The 25,189-nt window shown below is 43.0% G+C and overlaps 1 protein-coding gene and 1 long non-coding RNA gene across 8 annotated transcripts in view; one reads left to right on the top strand and one right to left on the bottom strand.

The window, feature by feature from the left end:
• Positions 1 to 25,189, top strand: part of FYN (FYN proto-oncogene, Src family tyrosine kinase) — a 204,456-nt gene that overhangs the window by 23,012 nt on the left and 156,255 nt on the right. For 4 of the 6 annotated variants that reach the window (XM_070225432.1, XM_023650949.2, XM_023650948.2 and 1 more), the window contains exon 2: positions 4,004 to 4,043. The gene's annotated coding sequence lies outside the window, so the exon portion shown is untranslated. Of the gene's footprint in view, positions 1 to 4,003; positions 4,044 to 18,131; positions 18,248 to 25,189 lie in introns of all 6 variants that reach the window. The other 2 variants (XM_070225433.1, XM_070225430.1) reach the window with 1 other exon arrangement.
• Positions 1,813 to 12,441, bottom strand: LOC111775343 (uncharacterized). 2 transcript variants are annotated; one of them, XR_011422615.1, is made up of 4 exons: positions 11,030 to 12,437; positions 9,778 to 9,899; positions 7,078 to 7,260; positions 1,813 to 2,425 (listed from the first exon to the last, which is right to left on the bottom strand). It is a non-coding gene; the product is annotated as an uncharacterized lncRNA (long non-coding RNA). The 2 variants fall into 2 exon arrangements; XR_002810953.2 differs by lacking the exon at positions 7,078 to 7,260 and having other exon boundaries at positions 11,030 to 12,441.

The raw sequence follows: 25,189 nt of genomic DNA, 5'->3' as shown, positions 1-25,189 counted from the left end.
TCTGGTAGTGTGCAGATGTTTTTTGGCAGGTCAATGAATATTTTAAATCTTTTGCAAGTAGTGAAAAGGTTGATTTGGGAATAGAGGAGATTCTGTGGCAAGAGAAAAGTATATCTCATTTCTCTCTCAGTCTTCCTTTTCTTAAAATAATCGAACAAAAACCCAAACCACGATGTAAATCTTGGGTTTATCATGGCCTGTAAATCTCCTTCATCACATATGAGATGTGATCATGACTAATGTGTCGAATCTCAGTTTCTCAGTCATACTTTTTAAGTAAAAAGGAAACACTGGGCAATATTAAAAATAACGGCAGAATCTCCAGATTGGATCTTTGTCATTTATTTATAGCTAGAGACTCAGGACTAAATCTAAAACAAAAGTCATTTCCTGGTTATCTATATGCTGTCTGTGGTATCCGGGTACTCCCCAGGTTCATACCCTCCACCCTCCCCAACACACACTCCTACTCACGCATGCAGGAGGGAGCAGGGCCGGCTTGATCCAGGGCCGTTTTGTTTCTTTCACCTCTGTTGGTCAGTTCTTCCTTAGTTACTCTGTCACCGCTCCTCTTCACCCTTCACCCCTCCATCAGCAGAGATGGCACAACTCCTGTTGTGTTGCAGACACTGTGCCATCCTGGCCACAGACGGGTGGCATTCGAGCAGGGGAGACCGTGAACACAGGGACTGTGTAAAGTGCTATGAGGACACAGAGGAGAGGAGTCTACTTCTGCATAGAAGTGTGACCATAGGGAAACAAGAGTGAAAAGTGGATTTGTCCTGGGCCCTGAAGGCCAATTAGGAGAAAATATACTCCCCCAGTAAGGTTGGTGAGACAGGAATGATGACGCTTAGCTCAGTGCCAGGAATCTGCTGGGGGCTGTCTCTATTTTCCTGCCCCTTCCTAGGAGAAAGGCGGGTTGAAAATACTCTGGGCAGTGCAGCCGTGTGCCCCGAATTGGCGGACCTCCTAGCTGGCATACGCTCTCATGCTCTGGCCTCTGCCTTTGTTTCTCACCTTTCTCCCACCAGCCCACCACCGTCCTCTCACCTCGCCCCCTCTGGCCTGTAGCACTACCAAGCCTCTTGCCATTCCTGGAGCATGTGGCTAATGCCTCTTTGACTGTGTCTTTTCCTCTGCCTGCACCGCCCTATGGTGAGGTGCCTGAGGAGATGTCCCCTAGGCATCTGGAAATACAAGAGCAGTGGGGGCTGGAGGGATGGCCATATCAGGAGAGAGTTCGAAGGTTTATTTTTAGAGTTTTCTCTAAAAATAAAAATCTTTGTGTATTCTCCCAAAGATGGAGGATTTGATCTGATCTAAACAGTTGGGAGTGGTTCATTTTTGGTCAGGGCCTCGTCCTCTGGCTTCCGTTCCTGCAGTCGAGCACACATTTGCAACATTTACAAATCAGCCTTTTCCACTGGGGAATCTGGGTCACTTCAGTCATGATTCTCAAACGAAACATCAGCACTACTTCAGCAGGAAGAATAAAAGCATGGAAAATGCCCTAATGCCCACAAGCCCACAATTGAATACATGGTCAACTATTTCAAATGTCTGTCTAACTACATATTCACATCTGTATTCATACACACGCACACACACACACACACACACACACACACATATTGGGAGGGAGGGGTCTATCTTGCCTTAAGCTTTAGAAACTTAAAACTTGGATATTCCAGAAATCTGGATTAAGAGTAAAGATAAAGTCGGAGAATAATTGGTCAATTTTTTAAAAAAATTGTTTTTTAGAAATATAAAAGTCGTTTAAGTAAAATGCAACTCTATTTCACTTAAACATTGGATGACTAAAATTTATTTATTCTCAACTTTTCAGAGACACAGCCTTGATTTAAGAAAGATATACCTAGTTTTGAAAACAAATGCCATTCTTCATGCTAGAAGGGATTGCCGTGTGAATTTTACTTTTAGGAAATTCTGTTTCATCCTACCGTATCCTCTTTGAAACAATGGAACTGGCGTCTAAAAATATCTCAGGCCGCGTGTGCTTGCTGGGAGTCTTTGAAGTTAAAGCTGTGACATCCTTCTGGTTTATGGCTGCAGGATGATGCATATATGGATTGTCTTCGTTAATTAACTCCATCTGTTTAGTAAGCGTGAAAAACAACTTGGATGATGCCACATAGATGTATGGATGGATAAGATTCCTTGTGCACCAGTAAGATTCCTTGTGCCAGCAGCTCCAAATAGGTTTTCAGTTTTCCTTTTGGTACCGGTTTCTAAAGTACGGTGGAGGGAAGACTCATTCTTTCAGAGCCTGCTGTTGAATTGGGCATCCTGTGAGGTTGCAGTTGTGCTGTATGCGTGAGAGAGGTTAAGTTTCCTCACTACTTGGAAAAGGGTGATGATTCTCCAAATGCTGTTTCTGTGGCGGATAAAGGAGTCTTTCAGCCTGCAAATAGAAAATTCCATTCTGTAAATCAGAGTGACAACCTTCCTAAACCTCTTTGGAAATGGAAGTCAGACTTCCACTGTATATATGTTCCCTTTGGTGAAAAGTTCTCAGAGTACTGAATTACTCTTTGCTGGTCCTAGGGAGACCAGTTAAAATTTCTGGACAGAGGATATTCCCATTTTTTACAGATCAGCAGTGTCTTGATCCCCAGTGGGTCAGCCAGAAGAAAAGGCCTGTATTGCCTGGTGGTGTCTCCTTGGTTAGGACAGGACAGCATGTCTCAGAAGAAAGAAGGAGAGGAGGTGATGTGGGTTGCTAAGGTACGAGCTGTGGTGGCATGCTCGTTAGCACATTCTCTCTCCAGCCTCTGGGCTGGTTCTCTTGCATGTCTGTGCTGAGTTCATGATTTGAATGCCTATCTGCAGAAGATAATATGTGAGTTGCTAATTCTCTTCTCCATGGTCATTTTTCTTTCCTTCATTCTGAGTCATCTTTGATTAAACAAAACAAAGATGTTACTGTTAATTATGCATCCTTTTAAACATCATAAAAATTCTCTTTTGTGTGCGTGTGGGGGGATGGTTTTAATGGGGATAGTAATTTATGATGGGGGTATTTTAAACCATGGACCAAGAAGTAAGATGCTAAGAATCACACTGAAAAAAAGTTTGAGTCTCTACGAAGATAAGAAAAATTGTTTCTGCTTCTTTTTTTTTTTTAGATTCCTCAAACCTTTCACTTTCTGCCCTAACATATTATTGTCAACATAATTCCACTCAACCATTTTTATTGTTCTCTTTACACACCTTATTAAAACTGAAGCTTTGTTCAAACAGCTGAAATTGCAAATAGTAAACGAGGTACCATAATATTGGCAGGTTGTAGGCAGAGTGTATAAGCAAATTGGAAATCTGGCACCTTACTCCTAGCACTTTAAAGATTAATGTGAAGTGGGCATGGGTGCCATGAGAGTCAGCATTCTGCTTTGCCAGGGGGCTTGGCACAAGGTAATTCTGGGGCTGCAGCTCTGTGGACAAGTTGGTGCAGGCTGGTGAGTTGGCAAACCTCCCAGAGAGGGGACCCCCAGCTGATGGGAAAGAGAAGCCATCCCAAGAAGGCTGTTTGAGTAGTGAGGCCCACCCACAGCCAGACAGGAAATGGGGCAGATATGGGCTGGGGGCTACAGGGAGATTGTCAAGGGGTAAGTTGAACAAGACCTTGGAAGATTCATTTTTAATGTGTCCCAACCATGGATGACTTGTAGGCACTCTGAAGAAGAGGAGTGTGTGTGTGTGTGCGTGTGTACACACTCAAGACCTCCATCCTTATCTTTCCTGGCTCTGGAAAGTTAAAATCTCATGCTGGCTTCCTTGTGTGGTACAGGGCCAGGTTTTTGCAGTTGCAGGCAGGTGTTTGTGGCAATTGTGACTTAGCAACAATTGTGTGAACAAGAAAAAAATTTGTGGGCAAATTGTCTGCAGCAAATGGAAATTCTATGGTGGTACTTTGTGGGTGGTTTACAGGCAAAGCGTGCTCAGTTCTCTTTTGATGTCTGTTTTTTTTTTTCTTCTACAGTTTTTTGAAGAAGCAGGATGCTGATCTAGACGTGGAAAAAGTAAGTTGACAAGTTTTGCACTGAGAGCACATGCCTTGTACATTAGAAAGGGTTTCCCATTGGGACCCAGGACTTGGTCCACTTTGAACTTGGGATTGTGACTCTGAGTCCATAGGTTTCTAAGAGAGAGGTTGAGTTGGAGATGGAGCTATTATATGAAATAGAAAGTTTTAGTTCACTTAGGTGAACCTGCTGTTTTTTCCTGTCCCTTATTTGTAACACTCAATTTTGATAATTATGGGCACATATGTTTTAGCTGTAAGATATGTTTCCCCACCTTAGAAATAGAATGGAACAGCTGTCCCATGGCTGATGAGCCTTCAGGGATGGTGAGGGGTGGGTAGCACTCCATCTTCAGACTGGTTAAGGGAGGTTCCTTTTAGTCCATTCATCGTTGGTTTTTCCTTCACTCTCAGAGGGCTACTGCTTACCTTGGTCCTGATTGTACCTTTGAATTGCAGTCAGTGTGTAACAGGTCATGCTTTCATTAACTTAACATTTTTTTGGTGCCCTCTGAGTGTTAGACACCATGCTGGACTCGGCTGAGACAAAAATGAATGTGACAGATGAGTACACAGGTGATTATTATACAATGTGATGGAGCGGTACAGAAGGGGCTCTGGGAGCTCAGACTGAGGGCTGGGCTATCCAGAAGAGCTGCTTGCTGCAGGAGATGTGTGAAAGAACCGTGAATTCATTCTTTCTGCCAATGTTGGCAGAGTCTTCTCTGCCTGTGCTTCTCGTCTCCCAGGCGCCTCGGGCTCCCATGAAAGATCACCCACAGGATCCTTTTCTGCCCCAGACTCCGCTGCCCAATCACATTGCCTTGGGTCTAATTTTTCAGCGGTTCTGAGTTGCATTCCTTGATTCCCTGGCCACTCAGGGGCTGTCACTTTGTCATCCTGGAATGACTTGGAGTTATTTCTCATTTTGAATTTGTGTGTAAGAGATGATCTTCTCCCTTAACTAGAGCTATCGTATATGCAGACAATGGACCTTTATTTTAAGTTGAGGAAGTATACTATCTGAAATTCGTTCTAGAACAGTTATGAGCCACCCCTGACGTTCCACCTCATGCAAGCCCCTGGCTTCTGCAGAATGGTCTATGTTCTACTTTAAGTTGTGGCCTTTTTAGCTCATACAAACCAAGGGGACTCAGGGAAATAAAAGTCTCTAGTCAGGGCCAGGCGGAAGGGAGCCTTGTTAGAACCTGCATGCACTTAGGTTTTGGCCGTGGAAGCCAGGGGTTGGCAAAGGCACTCCCTATGGAGGTGAGCACTGTGGCCCTCCTGGGCCAGGCCCACAGCAGGCTGGAGCATTTGGGTGTCAGGAGCCACCTCAGGGTGACCTAGCAGAGAACAGCTGGAGCACCTGGTGGGCAGTCCAGGAATGCCTGGTGCTGGCCTAGGCTGCAGGGCTTGCCGACCTCATGCGGTCCTGGCAGAAGGGCATCCTGCTACTAGCAGAGGGGGAGCTCCAGCTGATGGAGGAGGCAGGTCTGTTCATTTGTGTTCCCAGTACAACCCAGTGCCAGGCCGATGAGAGGGTTCCGTAAATGGGGCAGGAAGCCCTGGGTGGAATGCATTAAATTCTTACTTCAGCTCTCCTGTTCGTTTGCTCTAAGATCTCAGGCCAATCTTTTCTCTTCTCCAAGCCTCATTTTTCTCATCAATAAAGGGGTCTCTTTTCCTGAACCAAGTGAAATTCTTCATTTTTTAACTTAAAAACACAAACTATACATATTTTTTTGTTTCTGACTCGGACTTTGTACCAAAAAGGATAAAGGCTGTTGGCTGCCAGTCTGAAGAATGCCTCATAAGGCCACTGCGGGTTGGGAGCTCCTTAAAGGCCGAGCTTTGTCTGTGGTACCTCTAGGTACCACCCCGGCAGCAATGAGTGTCTAAAGAAGGAGTGAACAGGGTGACTGACCCTGTCATGTGGGTTGGGTATTTATAAGAACTGAGGGGATTCAGAATAAGAGAAGCTGAATGTGGGGTGAGAAATGCTTCTGGGACTGCGTGAGTTTGAGCTGCCTCTGAAGGGCTCTGCCTGCACCCCCTCAGTCAAGCAGTTAATGACCTGAAAAGCATTTAACCACCCTAGAGGAGCTCACGAATTGAAAAGTTCCAATTCCAGAATCTTTTCCTAATGCCCCTAGAAGGCTGTCGAGTACAGATGTATCGACTGTTCTTTTTGCCTGTGTTTATCTGCCAAGAACAATCTGGTGTAGGGTGTGCCTCCATTGTATAAGTAAATGGTACCTGTTGGCCAACTCGAGTGAAGAAAAATCACGAAAGTCATAGTGAGTTTTTTTAAAGTAGGTTTTTGAGTTTTCTCTTTCAGTTGAACATTTTTGTAAAGACAGAACTATGAATGGAAAATTAGCTTTGTTTTTTGACGTGTCAAAGCTCAAAGATAAATTAGCATAAACTCTGTAATTATTATTATCTATAGTTTATTGGACCTCCACTACATACTGAGTGCTTTATATGTGTCACACTTGAGTGTGACAACATTTGTGAGGGAACCACGTTCCTTACCATGAGTGCTGAGGCACCACTGTAATAGCAAGGGTTCTAATCAGATCTGTCTGGGTCCAGAGCTTCTCTTTCCCATGCCCCACCTTATCTTGGAACTGATAGAATATTTGAGACAATATATTTGTATGACCTCTGTTAAAATAACTTTTATCAGTAAAGTAATAAAAAAGCAGTGTTACTTTCTAGAGAGGTCTTCCTAGACGTTCTCCCTTCTAATCGGTTGGGCTTGCCCTACCATGGACTTCTTCAAAGCTGTCATTGTTGCTGTATAGTTATTTGTACAATAACTGTCTAATATCTGGGTTCCCTACTGAACTGTAAGCTTTGTCAGGTCTGAATCCTTCCCTGTGCTCAGCCTAGTGCCTGGCTCCTAGTATCCCGTCTTAAAATGTTGACTGCAGGCTTGCGTGAGTGGCACATGACCAAATTAAGGGTAATGAGAGCCAGTGAAAGCCACTTTGTTAGGTGGCAAAGTAGAAAATCTTATTCCGTACCTCAGAAATCAGGTTTCTCTTCTCCATCTATGGGTTTTATCTGTGAAAACCATGCTTGTTAATAGCATTATGTGGAGATAAGACAATCATTCCTTGGCTTTCTCTCCAAAAATACAAACTTTCAAGCAGACAAATGAATAGATAATTCTTGAGAATGAAGTAATCTGGGCAAGCAAAGAGAGTCTGAAGATAAAAGAGGGAGGAGCAGTTAGAGCACAAGGGAAACATTAAAACATTTTTTTTCCCTTTTTGCTCAGAATCTTCTAGAATTGTTGAGGGATACACTTGTGAGTATGGTTTCCATAAATCACTGATTTAAATATGTAAAATGTATTTTCTAAAAGCAAAACCCATACTCAAGTGAATTTTAAAGAATACGTAATCAGGTTATGTCAGAGGAAGAAAAATGCACTTTTTTAAAAAATAAAAAGCTGATTAAATTGAGCCACCCTATTTAGTAATTTTAATCATGATTTAAATGGATTTGATTAAAACAACATCTACTTTGGTCATAGCTACTCTCAAAGGGCTGAGGAGAGAGGCTTGATTTTCGTGTATCCCGGATGGCCTTTGTCTGGCATGATTAAAAGTATTTTTGCGCCTGCCCTGAGAGAGGCCCCTGTCATTTCTGATGTTTCAGTGAGACCCAGAATTCCTGTTTTCTCTTCCAACTGTTTGCAGGGTGTAGATAGCTGCCTTCAGGCCACGAATACTACTGTCTATTTGATAGACAGAGCCCTCACCAAATAAAAACTGTCATTCAAAGAGAAAAGTAAATAGGAAAATTACCTCCTGCTTTAGGTTTCCTTTTTCTCAGCAAATTCCTTGAAATGTGTCAGTCTGTAAATGTAGAATGTATGTAGAAGTTGCTCCATTTTTCAGTGTTTCTTTTGTTTTCATAAATCCCAAGAGAAGTGGTAAAAATATCCTAGATTCTTATTGTGGGGCTAATAGTCTTGTGAAAAAAAAAATCTGATTCTAAACAATTGTAGGTTCAAAATTCAAGACTGCATCTGGAACCAAGGCTTAAAACCTGCATACGTGATTCCTACACAGCTGGCTGAGATGTGGAAACATTAATTCATATAAGACTTCTCTTTACTGAGGTAATAGGATTTCCAGGGGTCAGAAGGTCAGCAGTGCTTATATGGGGTAGCTAAAGGCTTGAGAATGCTGGTCACTGGGAAGGCATGAGGATGTGCCTCCAGTGGGAATGCGGGAAGTGTTGGCATTGGATGTACTGCCTCACTGTGTACGCTGGTTGTTATAAGGAGGTAGGAGAAAGAGTGAGGAGGAGGAAGGGAGGAACAACGTAAGCAAAACTCGCTGCCATCTGTAGAAGCCATTGCTTCCAGAATGGAGGGCAGGGCTCAGAGGTACTTGTGGGGACAGGAGAGGGCAATTTCCGTGTGCACATGGGAGTTATCCCTTAAGCCCTCTCTGATACACGTTCTCAGGGCTGCCAGCCCCAGAGCCTAGAGGATGCTAAGTTAGCTCCCATTCTCCATGGCCCCTGCCCTGCCTCACACACAGATTGACCCATTCTGCTGGTAATTGGGCCTTGGGAAAGACCAGCCACTCTGTCAGTGAGTAAAGGCCAGGCTTCACACAGCCTGTTTTCCTGGTGACTGGGGATCAGGAAAAGGGAATGGCTTTGGGTTGAGGGGAGGGGTGGCATTTAGGAGAGAGGAAGTGCACACAGTTCTGTTTCAGAGTGAAGAGCAAACATTTTTAGTCCTGGACCAAAAATAGTTATTATGCACCACCCATAATAACTGACCAACTTTCTTTAACGTAAATCTCTGGATTGTCAAACGAAGTGCTGCTGTCCAAGAAGAAGAAACATGCTCCTGCCAATTGCAAGATAATCAAAGGATTTCCAAGATAACAAAAGATCCCTCTTCCTAGACCTTGTAAACCCAGGCAGATATTGCTAACAGAAGAGCTACAGATAACACAATTTATGTTGTGATTCAAGAAATGAGTTAGAGAATTGTGGTGGCTTGCCTAGTCCTGGATTCAGAACAGTTAATTCGTTTGTTCCTCAAACATTGATGAACACCTGTGGGCCAACCACTGTTCTAGGCCACTTGTTGTCTTAGTCAGTTGCCCTGTTTGACATGTGAGGAAAATGAAGCTCTATGGAAGTGAAATGATGTGCCCACGGACTTAATCTGGGAGTAGCATGATCCGAAAGTGGGTCTTGGACTTGGAGCACCCTTCTCTTTCCGCTCTACAGTGATGTCCTCTTGTACTGAAGCTCAGCAGAGCCAACGAATCATCAGCAGCCTCGTGTAATGTAACTGGTAATTTTATACACATCTTTCGTTTTCTCTTCACTGAATTTAAAAGGGCGTTCTCCCTTATTTGTGGTTTTGAAGATAGTAATGATGTCTTTATCAAGGAGAAATTAGAAACTTAAAAGGGGAACCATCTCTTTAAACCTGACCTGGTCCCACTAGGTGGTCCCTTTGGTGACCAGTGTGAGAGTGACTTCCAAAAACAGCATTCTGTGGCGGTGGGAGCCTGTGGGACACTCATTGTCTTCCCACAGCCAGTTCCTAGGCTCTGGGGTCATTTTATTATATTCCTCATCTCAGTAGCATTCGTCATTCTAGAAGATGAGAGCTGGATGTTGTCAGGAGAGAGTAGGGAGAAGCACTGCCCACATTACAATAGAGAATCAAGAGGAGCTCCCACCTGCTCTGTAGGCTTCCTCCTGTAGCCTTGAGATGCTGCATAATTTGTTCCACCACAGCCAAGCCTGCTGGGTAGGGGTCGGAATCCTTTGGTTGTCTGCCTTGCATAGACTTACAATTTCGCTGAAATTGCATGTGAAGGAGAGATTATTAGTAAAATATGTATGAAGAATGGCATGAAAGATGTTTTTGTCACTGCCTGTAAACTCTTCTAAAAGCAGAGCTGCACTTGTGCTGGGACTGGTATGGAATAGACCATAAAAATTGAAGCTTTTCCCTTAAGGAAGGTTATTATGGCCCACAATACAGTTTTATTGAAACAGAAAACCTTCTGTATTAGTTTGCCATGGCTGCCATAACAAATGACCACAAATTTGGTGTCCTAGAACAGCAGAGATTTATTCTCTCACCATTTTGGAGGCTAGAGTCCAATAGCAAGATGTCAGCAGGACTGTTTTCCCTCCAGAGGCTTTGAGGGGAAGTGTGCTGCTCGCCTCTTCCAGCTTCTGGTGGCTGCAGGCATTCATTGGCTTGCGGCCACATCACTCCAGGCTCTCCCTCCACCTTCACGTCACCTTCTCCTCTGTGTGTCTCTATCAGATTTCCCTCTTATAAGGGATGTGATGGCTTTTAGAGCCCACTGGATAATCCAGGATGAGCTCCTCCTCTTGAGATCCTTAACTTTATCATCTCATGTCATAGAAGGGGATATTTACACATTGCAGGGGTTAGGAAGTGAATATATTGGGGAGATGGTGGACATTTTCTGCCTCCCACGCTTTCTCTTTGGGAATTTCTCTATTTTTCATTTCCTAAAACATAAAGCTTGTGATCACTTGCTTCACATATTACTTTAGTGAATTTGAATTTCCTGGAAATCAAAGAAAGACCCAAAAACAAAACTTGTCTCCTAGGCCTCAGAAAAGGCAAGGCCATGTTGGGGTTAATGTAAGATTGAAGAATTATGGGCTCTGAGAGCAGGGAGGGGCCTTCGAAATCAGATCCTCCCGGTTTTAGGGGGAAACTGAGGCTGGAGGTGCAGGGTCATCTGAGTCAGGAGTGGAGATGGGACCAGCAGTTAGTACTTCACCTCACCTCTTCCTCTCTTCCTGCAGGACCCCAAGCTGTCTCTCGATATTTAAGCCTCTAGGTCATTCTTCATGTGAGAGCTCTTCAGCACCTGAAACCCCATCTCTGCAAACCCTCCTTTCCTAGACCAACAGCCCTGGTTCTTACAAATATTCTTACATTACCTGATGTCAGGCATTCTGTCATTCTGGATACTTCTTCCTGGATGCCTTCCCTTTATGTCATTGTCTCTTTAAAAACATGGCACTCAGACATCAACAATACTTCAGAGATGGCTTGACCAGTGTAGAGTAAGGACTCTATTCCTAATACTCTTAGGCCTTGTGAGATGCACATGTTTTCTGTATCATCAAATGCTGTCGTAATGCAGACCAAGATTACATCTCTAATTTAGCCGCTCTGTCGCACCTCCAGCTTCATTGAGCTTGTGTTCAATAAAAACCTTTAACACTTTAAAATATGAATTGCTTTAAACCCATCCCCTTTGCCCCTGCCATGTAGAAGAGCTGGGTTTCTGTCAGTAGCAAGATGGGATCAGCTTGAGATCCAGAATATAGTCCAGATGGGGATCCAGAGAACAGATAGATCCATGGGCTGGGGCATGCTCATAGGGATGGCACCAGCAGCAGGCAGTGAACAAGAGGCAGTTAGGACAGTCTGGTAAGGGACAGCACTGGGATGTTCTTCCATAGGTGGCAGTCCGGATGGACAGATGTTTGGCAGAATTGTCTGGCTGAGCAGGTTGAGGGGCCAGATGAAAGGAGCACTCGTCAAGTACAGGGACAAGACTCCAGCCAGAAAGCTGATGAAAAAGAGTTGGGTCCAGAAGAACAAGTTACAGAGTTGCCTGCCGAAATGGGGTGGGGCCCAAGACATGAGCTTGAGGCCAAAGAGTAAAAGGAAGCCCCAGGTCTGAAGTCAGGGTCATAACATTGTTGCCAGTCTGAGTGGCCTGAAGCCTCACTGACCCAGAGCCTGGGGTCAGGCTTGCTGGCAGACCTTGTGAACGAGGGTGAGGTGGCCCAGCTGAGCAGATTGGAGGGTGTAGGGCAGGTGATGACACTATCCTATATAAATACAATACATAGACATTTTACAATCAAGAGCAGGATTTTATCTCTATTAATTTTAGGAGTTCTTTTGTTGTTTTGGTCCGTTCTGGCAGTCATCCCAGCCTGCTAAAATCATTTAAAATCTCTATTCTTTCTTCAAATTAATTAACTGTCCCCTTTCAGCTGTGAATTAGTTGTGGTCTCCATAAGCATATCTCGATGAAAACATTAACCAATGACAAATCTACAAAGTTGTGCTGTACAAGGACCTCCCTCCAGGTCACTGCTGCTCCTCTGTGTTGTTAGTGTCCTCGGATGTGGTCAGCTAACTCTGAGTCCACCAAACTGAATTGTCACTTGGCCCAGCATTTCCCGTCTTGCTCAGCTCTGCTTTGAATGACCATCGGATGCTTTGTTGCCATCTAGGTGCTCTGTGTCCATAACCTACCACTCTGATAGTCCTGTGAAAATGCCCTGAGATGGAGGCAGTCCTACGGGAAGGGAGAGTTCTAGAATGCTTGGTTATTCTTTTGGTTGGTGATGCTTTGAGAGCAGAGGTACCTGGTGGTTCTCACTGACGTCAGTGGATTTCGATCCTGAGCCCCACTTCCTGTAACACACCTGTGAGTGTTAGCCAATGGGTGATTTTTAAGGAGGGACTAGAACCCCATATTCAGATGTGAAGTCCTAATCTTTGTTCTAAGGGTTCACCTCTACTAAAGACCAATTCACCTTTGTGGGTTGTGTGTGGTCTGCGGAGAGCAGCCCCCACTGTTAGGTGAATACAGCTGCTTCTCGGAAGAGGTAAGGGTGTTCATTAAGTTGTGAAATGTGCCACTACTGAATATAGTTAAGAGTGTAAAGTGGAGGAAAGGAAGTGAGAGGCTGTATGGATCATTTCTGTTAACAGAAGAAGGGATAGCACCACAATTCATCCTTCTGTGTGGTCTTTCCCAATGAGACTGCCAAGAGAAAGTGAGATGGTTTCAGGGTCCATCATGAGGCAGCGTAATGTAGTGGGAAGAGCGTGTGGGCCTCCAGAGCTTGAGTAAGCTCTGACGGTGCCACTGAAGAGCTATGTGACTGTTGGCTGTGGGGAGGCAGATAGTCATCAAGTGTGAACTTAAACTGTGGTGAGTGTCTGACGGGGAGGCACAAGGTGCTGCGAAATTGATACACGAGGATCCCAGAGAGGAGCTAGATGAATAGATGCTGATGAAGGGAGGACATGATAATAATTTGCCAACTTTGTTGTTCCCCCTTTCTTTGGACGATACGGGTCAAGGATTGGGTAACTCCCAAGTTTGATGTGGAGTAGATTCATACTTAGGATAGAAAAATGGGCCAGGGGGAAGTTCCTTTGCATGAGGTTATTTTTTCTGTTACTCTTCATCAAGACTTAATGCTACAGTAATTTAAAACAAACAAAACCTTTGTGTCGGGCGGGGGAAGATTTTGCCCATCTTTAGAAGAATATTCTGAAAAGTAGTCCTCCTAGACTAAGGGTGGGGGAAACAGTAGTTTGAAAAACAAAATAACTGCCACTTTGCCTATTATGCTCTTATCAAGTGAGGGAAAAAACTTTTTTCTCCCCCTTTACGAGGGAGCTTGACCCATGCATCAAGGTGATGCTTATTGCAAAAAAGTAAATTTGATAATGGGAAAAATTTGGAACAGCCCTTAGGTATTGAAAATGAAATAACTTATAAAACCTGTTCCTGAAGCTTAGAAGTTGTCACAGTGATCCTCAGTGAAGTTTTAGGTATGAGAGAGGGCTCATTGGCAAAATGTCAGGGGTGCTTTTTTCGTATATAACCCATGAAGGGTAAAACAAAAAACTTTTGACAGTTACTGTATTTACTGTGTATTTGGTATTAATAAATATTAGCTACTAGCCAATCAAATAACTTTTTCATTATTCTGTTTTCACAGTGACCAAGAGAAAAATATAATTAGGCTTCTGTGTTTTAAATATAACAATAACAAGACACTGTATAATGTTTTTTGAATGAAAAAGTAAAAAGCTTCAGAAACAATCATTTCAGAGCCAACAGAGCAAGATATGTCAGCTCAGGAAAAAGCACTTGTTTGGTTTTTGTTTTTAAGCTTCTTTAAAAATAGATTTTATTTTTTAGAGCAGTTTTGGGTTAACAGCAAAATTGAGGGGGCGGGGGCCAGCCCAGTGGCACAGTGGTTGGGTGCACACGTTCCGCTTCGGCTGCCCGGGGTTCAACAGTTTGGAGCCCAGGTACGGACATGGCACTGCTTGGCAAGCCATGCTATGGTAGGCGTCCAACATATAAAATGGAGGAAGATGGGCACGGATGTTAGCTCAGGGCCAGCCTTCCTCAACAAAAAGAGGAGGATTGGCAGCAGATATTAGCGCAGGGCTGGTCTTCCTCAAAAAAAAAAAAAAAAAATTGAGGGACGGTATAGAGATTTCCCATATACCCCCTGCTCCCCCTCCCCATTATCAACACAGCCTCCCCCTTTGTCAACATCCCCACCAGAGTGGTACGTTTATTACAACTGATGAGACTACGCTGACACATCATAATCACCCAAAGTCTATAGTTTACATTGGGGTTCACTCTTGGTGTTGTACATTCTGTGGATTTGGATAAATGTACAATGGCATGTATCCACCATTATAATATCATACACAGTATTGTCACTGCCCTAAAAATCCTGTGTTCCCTCTATTTATCCTTCCATCACCCTAACCTCTGGCAACCAATGATCTTTTTACTGTCTCCATGGTTTTGTCTTTTCCACTATGTGAAATCATTGGAACAATACAGCATGTAGCCTCTTCAGATTGGCTTCTTTCGCTTAGTAATATGCATTTAAGTTTCCTCCATGTCTTTTCATGGCTTGATAGCTCATTTCTTTTTAGCACTGAATAATATTTCATTGTCTGGATGTACCACAGTTTATTCACCTCCTGAAGAACATCTTGGTTGCTTCCAACTTTTGGTGATTATGAGTAAAGCTGCTATAAACATCCATGTGCAAGGTTTTGTGTGGACGTGTTTTCAGCTCCTTTGGGTAAATACCAAGGAGCATGATTAAAAGCACTTGCTTTGGTTGGAAATTGTTTTTTGTTTTCTTTTTGAAGATAGATCTCAAATCAGGGCATGCCTAGGCCTGTTTGCTGTAAATTTTAGGCAGCCATCATTTCACCTGATGCTTTAACCCTTGAACATCCATTGCTATATGTTGGCTCAAATTTGAGGTGGTGAACAACAGATTTTTGCGTTTTCTCTGATATCACCTTATCCCCTGGCCCCATGATCATTGAGAGCGCTCGTCACCCAAATTGAAGGAATTGACTAACTCAGATGCTTTTCTCCAAAAGCACTTCTTTTGTCTTTTTCTCTTTTCCTGCAACCAGTTTCCTAGTGTGGTTCTTGTCACTTCTCATTTTCGAATCACCTTTGCTTGGCTGATATTTTAGACCCATCTTGCAGTTTCCCTGTCTATTGCTGAATTCAGAATTCTCTGTCGAAGTCGTCTGCTTATTCCAGCCTCCTAACTGTAACACAGCATCCCACTCCTCCCAGGGCTGACTGTAGACTTGCTTCATAGTATCCTGCCACCTCTTTGCAGAGACTTTTCCTTGCTTTCCTTGCATAAACTTTTCTTGTAATTTTTGTTCCCGTTCATTCTTCACTTCAGCACGTCTTCTGTGAGCAAATGAAAATAGGCCTATTAAAGTGAAAATGGGGAGCCGGCCTAGTGGCATAGTAGTTAAGTTTGCACCCTCTGCTTCCGCAGCCCAGAGTTTGCAGGTTCGGATCCCAGGCACAGACCTACACACCGCTCATCAAGCTATCTGCCACAGCGTCACACAAAGTAGAGGAAGACTGGCACAGATGTTAGCTCAGTGACAATCTTCCTCAAGCAAAAAGAGGAGGATTGGCAAAGGCTGTTAGCTCAGGGACAAATCTTCCTCACCTCCCCCGACCAAAAAAAAAGTGAAAATGGAAATATGCTGTTCTGTTTTTGTGCTATGAAAAATTTTTGAAGAAAATCAAATTACCTGGACTCAGTGCTTCAGGACAGTGGTCAGAATTCATGTGTTGTTTCCACAAGGAGTTTACTAAATAGAGGAGGAAAACTGAAACAAAAAAACGATGTGCCAAATTCATTTGCTTTTGACATTTTTTTTTACCGGTTTTAATTTTTGAGTAGGAAATAGGAGAAGCTTTTAGAAGAATAAATAATAAATGTTTAGAATAAACACTTAGAATAAACAGAAGCTTTTAGAATAAACATTCCTAAATAGAATAAATCCAATAAGAATTCTTATTTTGTCTAAATTAAGGCTGTGGTATCAAGATCAGGGACTCCTAACAGAGTCTAACTGGTGTTAGAGCAGAAAAGTCATCCAGAGCTTCCCCTTAATAGAGGAACAAAGATGAGGAATGATGCCAAGGTTGGGAGCCTGGGTGTGTAGGAGATGAATGGAACTGAGATTCTTTATAGGAATGAGGAAGGGGGTGGTTTGGGGAAGTCAGGCTTGGTAGCAGTAACGTGTCGGAGCAAACTTGACAAACTTCTTAGGAACTGCAGGGGACCCTGTGGTTGCACTGGATGTGGGAGAGCCGGGCCAGCGTTGCCGCCTATAGCTCCATGGTATAGTTTAGCGAAGGACCGTTGTACTCAGTGGCATCTCGGGTTCCCTTGAAATGCAGTTGGCACCATCTTCTGAGCGAGACGTCACTGCAGAGTTTACCCTCTCATCAGCGGTGGCCTGGATGAACACTCCAGGTGAGTCCATGCAGAGAACAAAGGATGTCATGTTGGGTCTTCAGTGGTCGTCATATCTGACTAGAACGGGGAGATGGACAGAGCAAGCACTTGGTCTTAAGACAAGGTTCTGAGCTGAGGGCTCCACAGAGCGTTAGAGTGCCAGCAAGGAGGCACTGAGAGAGGTGGGTCCAGGGCTCAGGGTAACATGCAATATTCTGATGATGATGTATACAAAGGAGTGTGTGTGTGAGAGATACATAATGTATATACATACACAGAGAGGAAAGTGGAGGGAGCGAGAGAGGAGAAGAGAAATACCACAACCCCCTAACCCATCCTGCAGCTTAAGAACTAGAATATCACCAGACTTTGGAAGCCCCCATGTGTTCCTCCCTGGCCATACTCCTCTCCCTCAAAGGGACCACTGTTCTAAATTTTGTGTTTGTCATTTCCTGGCTTTTCTATGTAAGTATGTTTCCCTAAGCAATCTATTATTAAGTTTTGTTTGCCTCAGGGCTATATATAAATGGTATTCTTGTACCATTTGCTTTTTTTCAATCAACATTTGTTTTTTATGATCCATCCCTATTGATGCATGAAGTGGTATGCATGAAATTCATTCATCTTCACTGCTATGTGGTCTTGCATTGTATGAATATATCACAATTTATTTATCTAGTCTCCTCTTGATGGACATTTGGGTCATTTCCAATTTTGTCCTATTTTAAACAGTACTCCTGTGCACATTCTTGTATCTGCATCCTGCTCTGAAGTTTCTCTGGGATAGGTGTCTGGGGGAAGAATTTCTGGGTCTTAGAGTGTGTGCATCTTCACCTTTACTGGATAATACCAAATTGTTTTCCAATGTGGTTATATTTGGATGTTCCATTTGACATTCTCATGAGTAAACAGATTAACTGTTAAGAGAAGGGGAAGTCCAAAGGAAAGATGAAATGCAGGATTAGCTAAACATTGGAGAGGAAAAGGGTGTCATTATGGTCTGATGAAGTATAACTCCCCATCAAAGTGTGGGGTAGAGAGAGCTGGGATACAAAGACAAAGGTGTAGATTTTAAACAACCATGTGGGAAGGGTGAAGGTTATCTTGCCTGAACTGTAGTCACATTGTCATTAGGGAGCAGATTCCATCTCAGTAGGAATGAAATACCCAGTTCTTTCCATTTTCACTTAGTTTTTCCCGATCAGCAATAATATTTAGTGCTCTATCTGGGGAGCAGATAGATGCTGCCAGGCATTTAAGTATGCTATTTCCACATCAAACTGATGGTGCCATGGATTCTAAAAAAGCTTTCAAAACAGATATCCACACAGGGCCACACAAATATTTTGGAGATTACTTTCCTCCAGACACAGGAGACTTTCTGACAGACATGCTTTGTATTTTATAAATTCAATAAACTTACTCAGGGTTTGACACTGCCATCTCTTTTACTTTATAGGATTATTTGATGAGGACTCAGAGCTGCTCTGTGGTTGCTCATTCACTTGACCTGAGGGAAATGGGTCTATGGCATTTCGAACAGCAAACTAACTATGAAATAGGACACAGTCCTGGGTGAGCATTTTGGCCTCATTTGTAAGTTCTGACCGCTCAGATACATAAAGCTGATAAGATTTGTTTTCTTTTCGAAGAATTTCCATTCTTCCAAATCTCGATTTTGGTGAGAATAGATTTTTTTGTTGGCATTCCTGTGAAAATGAAAGTGGAGCAATAAACCACGTGTTAAAAGCACGTGTTCTCGGGAGTCTCAGAAGTGCAGCTTTTTTTAACTTGTTATTTTTGGGTCACCCTTCATTAATAGCATTCATCAGATTTATTTGATTTCAGGCCAGAGAGCTCGGTGATGGTGGCATTTTCAAAATATTTTAATCCTAGTTTTTCATCATCTGTTGATTGGTGGTGTCAATTTGAAACTTTTGATGGTGACATTAGGTATATTGGGACGACAGCGTGGTATACTGGAAATAACACTTGTACTTTGCCCCCAAATTTAAAAGAACCCCAGTGTTCCACAATTGAGGTCTCATTATGTAAACTGTGACACAGCTACTCAATGGAATATTATATATTAGTTAAAATGATGGTTGTAAAAATTGTTAAATAAGTTGGACGAATGTTTAGGTTGTTAAGTAGAAAGAAGGAGACACCAGATTGTCTGTGGAATATGATCTTAATTTTGAAAGCGAAATGCACGTGTGGGAAAAGCCTACAAAATTACACCAAAATGCTAACAGTTGTATTTGGGTTGTAAGATTATAGGGATTTTCTTCTTGATGTTTATTGGTGTGTGGTTATATGACTTTCATAATAAAATTAATTAAAAGGATGGACTTAAGAGAGATTAATCTGGATTCAAATTGCCACTCTACCATTAACCAGCTGTTTGACCTTGGGCAACCTACTTAACTGGCTTCCTCAGCAGCTAAAGATGCTACGTCTATCCACATAGGGTTGTTGCTGGTCAAATAAGGTAATAGTCCTAAGGCCCCATGCAAGTAGCTAGTATGGTGGTTCTCATCCTCCCAGCTTCCCCTTCTCTGGGGAAACAAGCTTTGCCCAACATGCACCCAACAGCCACGGGTGGTGCTCTTTTATTGTCTGATTTCTATTTTGTCCGGTTGGGGCCTTGCTCTGATCTCAGTAAATGCTTTTGACTTCTTGGAACTTCTGTTTTAGTGGTAACAACTGTCGGTTATTTTAGAGAAGTGATTGATGAGTAAGAATTCTTGATGTTATGTGACAAGAGGGGAAATTTGAAGAACTGGACTTCCTAAAAGTCCTAGACTTTCAGCTGTTCAAATATATGTATTTGATTGACAGAAATATGCTTGCTAATTTGAGGACATCCTTGTTAACATCCTTTGGTTGGTGAGGACGGAACACACTATACGCTCACTAAACAGGCTGGTGATTTTCTTGGCTCTGTCAAATTCTTGTAAGAGACATGTACAAATAATATGTAAGAGAAGAATTCAGCCAGGATGCCCAGGGGCTGTGTGTGAGCCCTGAGATGTTAAACTGAGCTTTTAAGACTTTGTGATGATGTAAGATGATCTTGTTCAGCAGTTGGTATAAACAGGGCCAGAGATGCTCTAGGAGGTCCTGGTTTCTAACTTATTTCAGGGTAAGTTTACTTGGGGCAGGGAGAGGAAAATTCATTTCTTAATAGTCACAGCCAGCTTCAGATTTACCGGGTGTAATCTTGCCCTGGGTTTAGGGAACACCCTTGCCGAAAGTTCAAAAAAGATGCCCATATTCACATGGGTCTAAGTCAACCCCTTTCTTGGTCCGGGTCTCAGAGCATCTGAGGTCTCCCCTAGACTTTTAGACTTATAGTTTGTTAATGCAGGAGTACATTTCTGGCATACTTAGGTCTAGATTCCAGGTCTCTGAACTCTCAGTTCATGTAGTGTCCAGAATAGCAGCCTCTCCCTCTGCCTCTAGTTGGCCTTATGCAAGTCACTGGACATGCTGAGCCTCACTTTTGTTGTAAGATGAGAGGTGTAATCTCTAAGTGTCCTTCTAGCTCAAAAGTCCAAAGATTTAGTAATTCCTTTGGGTATTTCTTCTTTTTGACGTGTCAGCATCTTGAAAGGTACAAGTAATTAAACCATAGAAAGTCAATTATAAATTCTTGTTCCTTAAAGTTTGAGGCTCTGAACCAGGCCCCTTGTCTTCTGCAGATGGCTTAGTGGGATCAGGATCTTTTTGCTCAAGGCCACAGTTCCCCATGGCCCAGTCTTCATGGTTCTACAAGGGCCAAAAATGGCATGAGGCAAACCGGCGTGCAGTGGCAGGAACTTCCTTGCTGGTGAAACTGCCTGTTGTAGCTCTTTAAGATGAGGGAAGAGAGCAAGGACAAGAGATAAAGGCAGAAAGACTGGATAGGAAGAGGTAAAGTTGTCTATTCACAGGCAACATGACAGTTTATATAGACAAATCTTAAAGAGTGTATAAACCCACTGTAGTCACGGGTCGCTTGACAGCAGGACACATTCTGAGAAATGCATCATTAGGCGATTTTGTCATTGTGTGAACATCATACAGTATACTTACAGAAACCTAGATGATGGAGCCTACTACACACCTATGGTACTAATCTTGTGGGACCACTGTCACACGTGTGGTCTGTTGTTCATCACAATGTCATTATACGGTGCATGACTGTACTGGAAAGATCTAATAAGTGAACTTAGTAAAGTCACAGGATACAAGATCAATATAGACAAATCAATTGTATTTCTGTGTATTAGCAGCTAATAGGTGGAATGTGAGGCTGAAGAAACAAGTCTGTGTATGAGAGTAACAGAAAAACATGACATATTTAGGAATAAATTTAACAAAACCAGTTAATAGGTACGATCTCTGAGGGCGCTTGAGGGTGACAAGAACTCCCAGATAGTCCCAGGGAGTGGACTTTGTGGTTTTAGTCCCTGTCTTCTCTCAAGGGAAGAAGCTCTATCAACTTGTGTAATTGTTGTTTAGCATCATGACTGCATGGACTGCAACGTCAGTTTATACCCGTGAAGCCAGCAGCTCTCCTAGGGCCATTTTGTAATTTATCTCATACCAAGTCCATCTTCTTCCCACTTTGGGTGTAGGGTCCTGAGTGGTTTTGGGGGCCAAATTAAATCTCAGACATAAGATGTTCAGTCAGAAAGTTGTGATTTTTCTTTATTCTTTGTTCCTGCTTCTCTCAAGGGTGTGATGAGGCATTTACTCCATCAGACAGCAGAAGGATCTGTGTAATGAATTTTACATGCCCCGGTCATTTTAATGTAATCGTCCTTCTCTTAAAAGGCTTCATTAAGTCTATTGTTAGGATTGTCAAAGTACCTAAGAGAGACAGGAGGGCTTTTCCCATTTTCAGAATTCAACAGTTTCTTAATTGCATTGCTTTAGGTGAACGGTAATTAAATGGGTCGGGAGAATGTGCAATATTTATTTATAGTAACACAAGCACGTCACGTATTTATAGTCATTACTGCACAGTCTACTTGATAACATCCTTTTGGGGAAAGAAAAGGGTTATGACTGTTAAAAGTAGCTCCAGTAACTGCTTTTGGCAGGTCTTTGAATCTAGCTGTGAATTCTAACAGATCCAGGTACCCTTGTGTTAAAGTACCGTATATAGTAAACCTTTTGTAAGGAAAATATGCTTTTAACATTTTAAGTTTAAAATATTTGAGTTAAATGTGTTTGCCAGTGTCAGTAGTCTTTGGAGTGTTATAATGTGCCTTAATTTTGAGAAGACGTTAGGAGAGTAACTATTCCCTGGTTCCTAAATTTGGTAATAAATACAAGTTTAGCAACTTACTCTTAATGTGCTCTGACATAGCAGATTTCTCAAGAAGATAGAGAAATTATCCATCAAATGTTGAGGATCTTAATGCCAACTAAACCACTGTTTTAGGACCTTTGTGAGGACCAGATGAAAGCTAGGAATCTTCCATCCAGAAAAATGTATACACGCATACACACAAACACAGATGCAGTACACTGCTTCAGGAAGTCTCTGGACCCCCTGAATGCCTCTTAGTGGACCCAAAGATGTGAATCCTTAATCTAAATGCAAATTTTACAAATGGCCCCTTCTGTTTTGCAACACCCCCCATGCCTGGTCTTTATGCCTATGTCTGTGTATCTACAAATCTATTGTTATTTACACCTTTTCTCCATAGGACATTCTTACTCAATATCTTCATTACCAACTCAGTTGAAGTGTGACAGAAACAGAGATCCCTTTTCCACCACTAATGATTTCTGGCCCATCTCCGTACTTCCTCAGCCATTGAAGGTAGTCATCAACTTCTCCCTCTGCCCTGTCTCCACAAAGCTAAGGATGAGCATGCTCTCTTACTCCATGCATCCAACAGATTGCTAACTTTTACCATGTGTTCTTTCCACGGAGCTACCACTTTCATCCCTGCTGTTTATCAATGTCCCCGTAGTGCAAGCCTTAAACATCTGTCCTTTAAACCGTCCCAGCCTTCTCGCCCCACCACTCCCTCTTTCCAGCTCCCCCTGCCCCCAGCACCATCCTGCTACTCATTTGGCACCCAGAGTCTTCCCTGTGTGTGGTCTGCCTCACACAGGCACACTTTTACCTTATCCTACCTCCTTGGGACCTTTGGTGGTTCCGGCACTGCACACACATTCACAATCTCCAGTTCCTTCGCTTTGGGGCCAGCTCTCCTACTCGCATTTCCCCCAGAGACTGTTTCTTTCCCCAGCTTCCTTGTATGTCCCTTTCAAGCCACTCCTCACCCATCTTCCTGCACCACCAACACTCTCCCCCTCCAAGAGAGCATCTGCCGACAAGCAGTGAGTGGGCACTTCACATTTTCTGTTTATAAAGTCACTGAACCTACAGGAAGCTGGGTCCCCAGGACTGGGCAGCCTTACTTCTGTGGAGGTCTGTACTTATGTTCATTTAGCAACTTTTCCCTAGTAGTTCAATAAAGATACTTTGGAAACACCCTTTTAAAAAGTGCAGAGGCCAGGGACTAGAAGAATAAAACAGAGGAAATAAATAAGTCCCTGACATACCCCATGTGCACAGTCTCATCTCTGATGCTGGTCTGGAGGCCAGTGGCTCCCTCTTTGCTCACCAAGGGTCACAGAGACAGAGATCGGCTCATCTCTGCATCTCAGCATGGAGTGAGGCACGGGGCAGGCCCTAAGTGTCTGACGAAGGAGTCGTGCAGGTGCCGTAGGATGTCTGTTTTGGTATTTCTTAGATCCATATAGCTGGAAGTGACCTTTGAGATGATCTCCAGCTACTCGTTTGACAGCTGAGCAAGGCGAGAGTGAGGGAGGTTAAATGACTTGTCCAAGGTCAGAGAGCAATAAAATCACTTTTTGAACCTATGTTTTCTGACTCCGGGTCTCCCGGTCTCTTTTTGCTACAAGTACTCAGTGTATGGTTCTTCTTTCTCCCATCTCTTTCATCTGTATGCTTATTAGTGCCTGTTTGGTGCCTAATAGATGTTCCGAGCTCTTAACGCTGCCTGAAGCTGTCTGCTGCACCCTAATAAGCATAAGTACTTAATAATTATCTTACATTTTGAATAGCACTTGGTACTTTCCAGGTTCTTTCACACATATATTTTCTCATTAGATTTCGCTACAAACTGGTGAGATAGGTTGAGGTATATCAGAGGAGAAAAAGTAATGACTTGTTCGAGGACACGTGGCTAATAAGTGACACAGTTGACGATAGAATCTGGTTCTCCTCTATCAGGATGATCATGAGTTAAAACTGTTCTGAAGGGACTGGCCCCATGGCCGAGTGGTTGAGTTCGCCCGCTCCCCCTCGGCAGCCCAGGGTTTCGCTGTTTCCGGTCCTGGGAGTGGACATGGCACCGCTCATTAGGCCACACTGTGGCAGTGTCCCACAGAGCACAACCAGAGGCACTCACAACTAGAATATACAACTGTGTACTGGGGGGCTTTGGGGAGAAGAAGAAAAAAAGAAGATTGGCAACAGATGTTAACTCAGAGCCAATTTTAAAAAAAAAAAAAACTATTTTGAAAATCTGGCTTCAGGCTCTGGAATCTTGCCTTCCCTGATGTAAATATAAAAAATAGGATTTCCTATTTTTCTATCAATTTTCAGTTCAGTTTCATTTCCTAAAGTGTGTTCTGAAGCACACTGGTCCCATGAGATACTGTGTGAAAAACAGAGTGTGTGGCCAGATAAGCTGGGAAAAGCTGCTTGCTGTATTCCTCTCTTGGGGATTCCCAATGCACGTTAACTTTTAAAGGCTCTGAGAAGTCCCTCTGCAAAGAATACTGTTGAATGTATTTTTTTTTAATTTAAAATACACATGACATAAAATTTGCCATCTTGGACCTTGAGGGAATTATGTTAAGTGAAATAAGCCAGATAGAGAAGGACAATCTCTGTATGACTCCACTCATATGAAGAATTTAAAAATGTAGACAAAGAGAACAGATTCGTGGCTACCAGGGGAAAGGTAGGGTGGGGGGTGGGCACAGAGAGTGAAGGGGTGCACCTACAACACGACTGAAAAACAATAATGTACAACTGAAATTTCACAAGACTGTAACCTATCATTAACTCAATAAAAGTTAAAAAAAAAATTTGCCATCTTAACCTTTTTTTTTTTTGAGGAAGATTAGCCTTGAGCTGACATCTGCCACCAATTCTCCTCTTTTTGCTGAGGAAGATTGGCCCTCAGCTATCATCTGTGCCCATCTTCCTCCATTTTCCACGTGGGACACCTGCCACAGCATGGCTTGATAAATGATGCTAGGTCCCCAGCCAGGATCCAAACCTACAAACCCCAGGCCGCTGAAGCAAAGTGCACGAACTTAAACTGCTACACCACTGGGCCAGCCCCATCTTAACCATTTTTAAGTATACGGTTCAGTAGTGTTAAGTATATTCACATTGTTGCTCAACCAATCTCCCGAAATCTTTTCACCTTGCAAAACTGAAACCCCATACCCCTTAAACAACAACTACCCCAT

The sequence above is a fragment of the Equus caballus genome, chromosome 10, assembly GCF_041296265.1.
Source record: "Equus caballus isolate H_3958 breed thoroughbred chromosome 10, TB-T2T, whole genome shotgun sequence".
In the NCBI taxonomy this organism is placed as follows: domain Eukaryota; kingdom Metazoa; phylum Chordata; class Mammalia; order Perissodactyla; family Equidae; genus Equus; species Equus caballus.
Note: the sequence above shows the minus strand (reverse complement) of the source record. Positions and strands in the feature narration are given on the sequence as shown.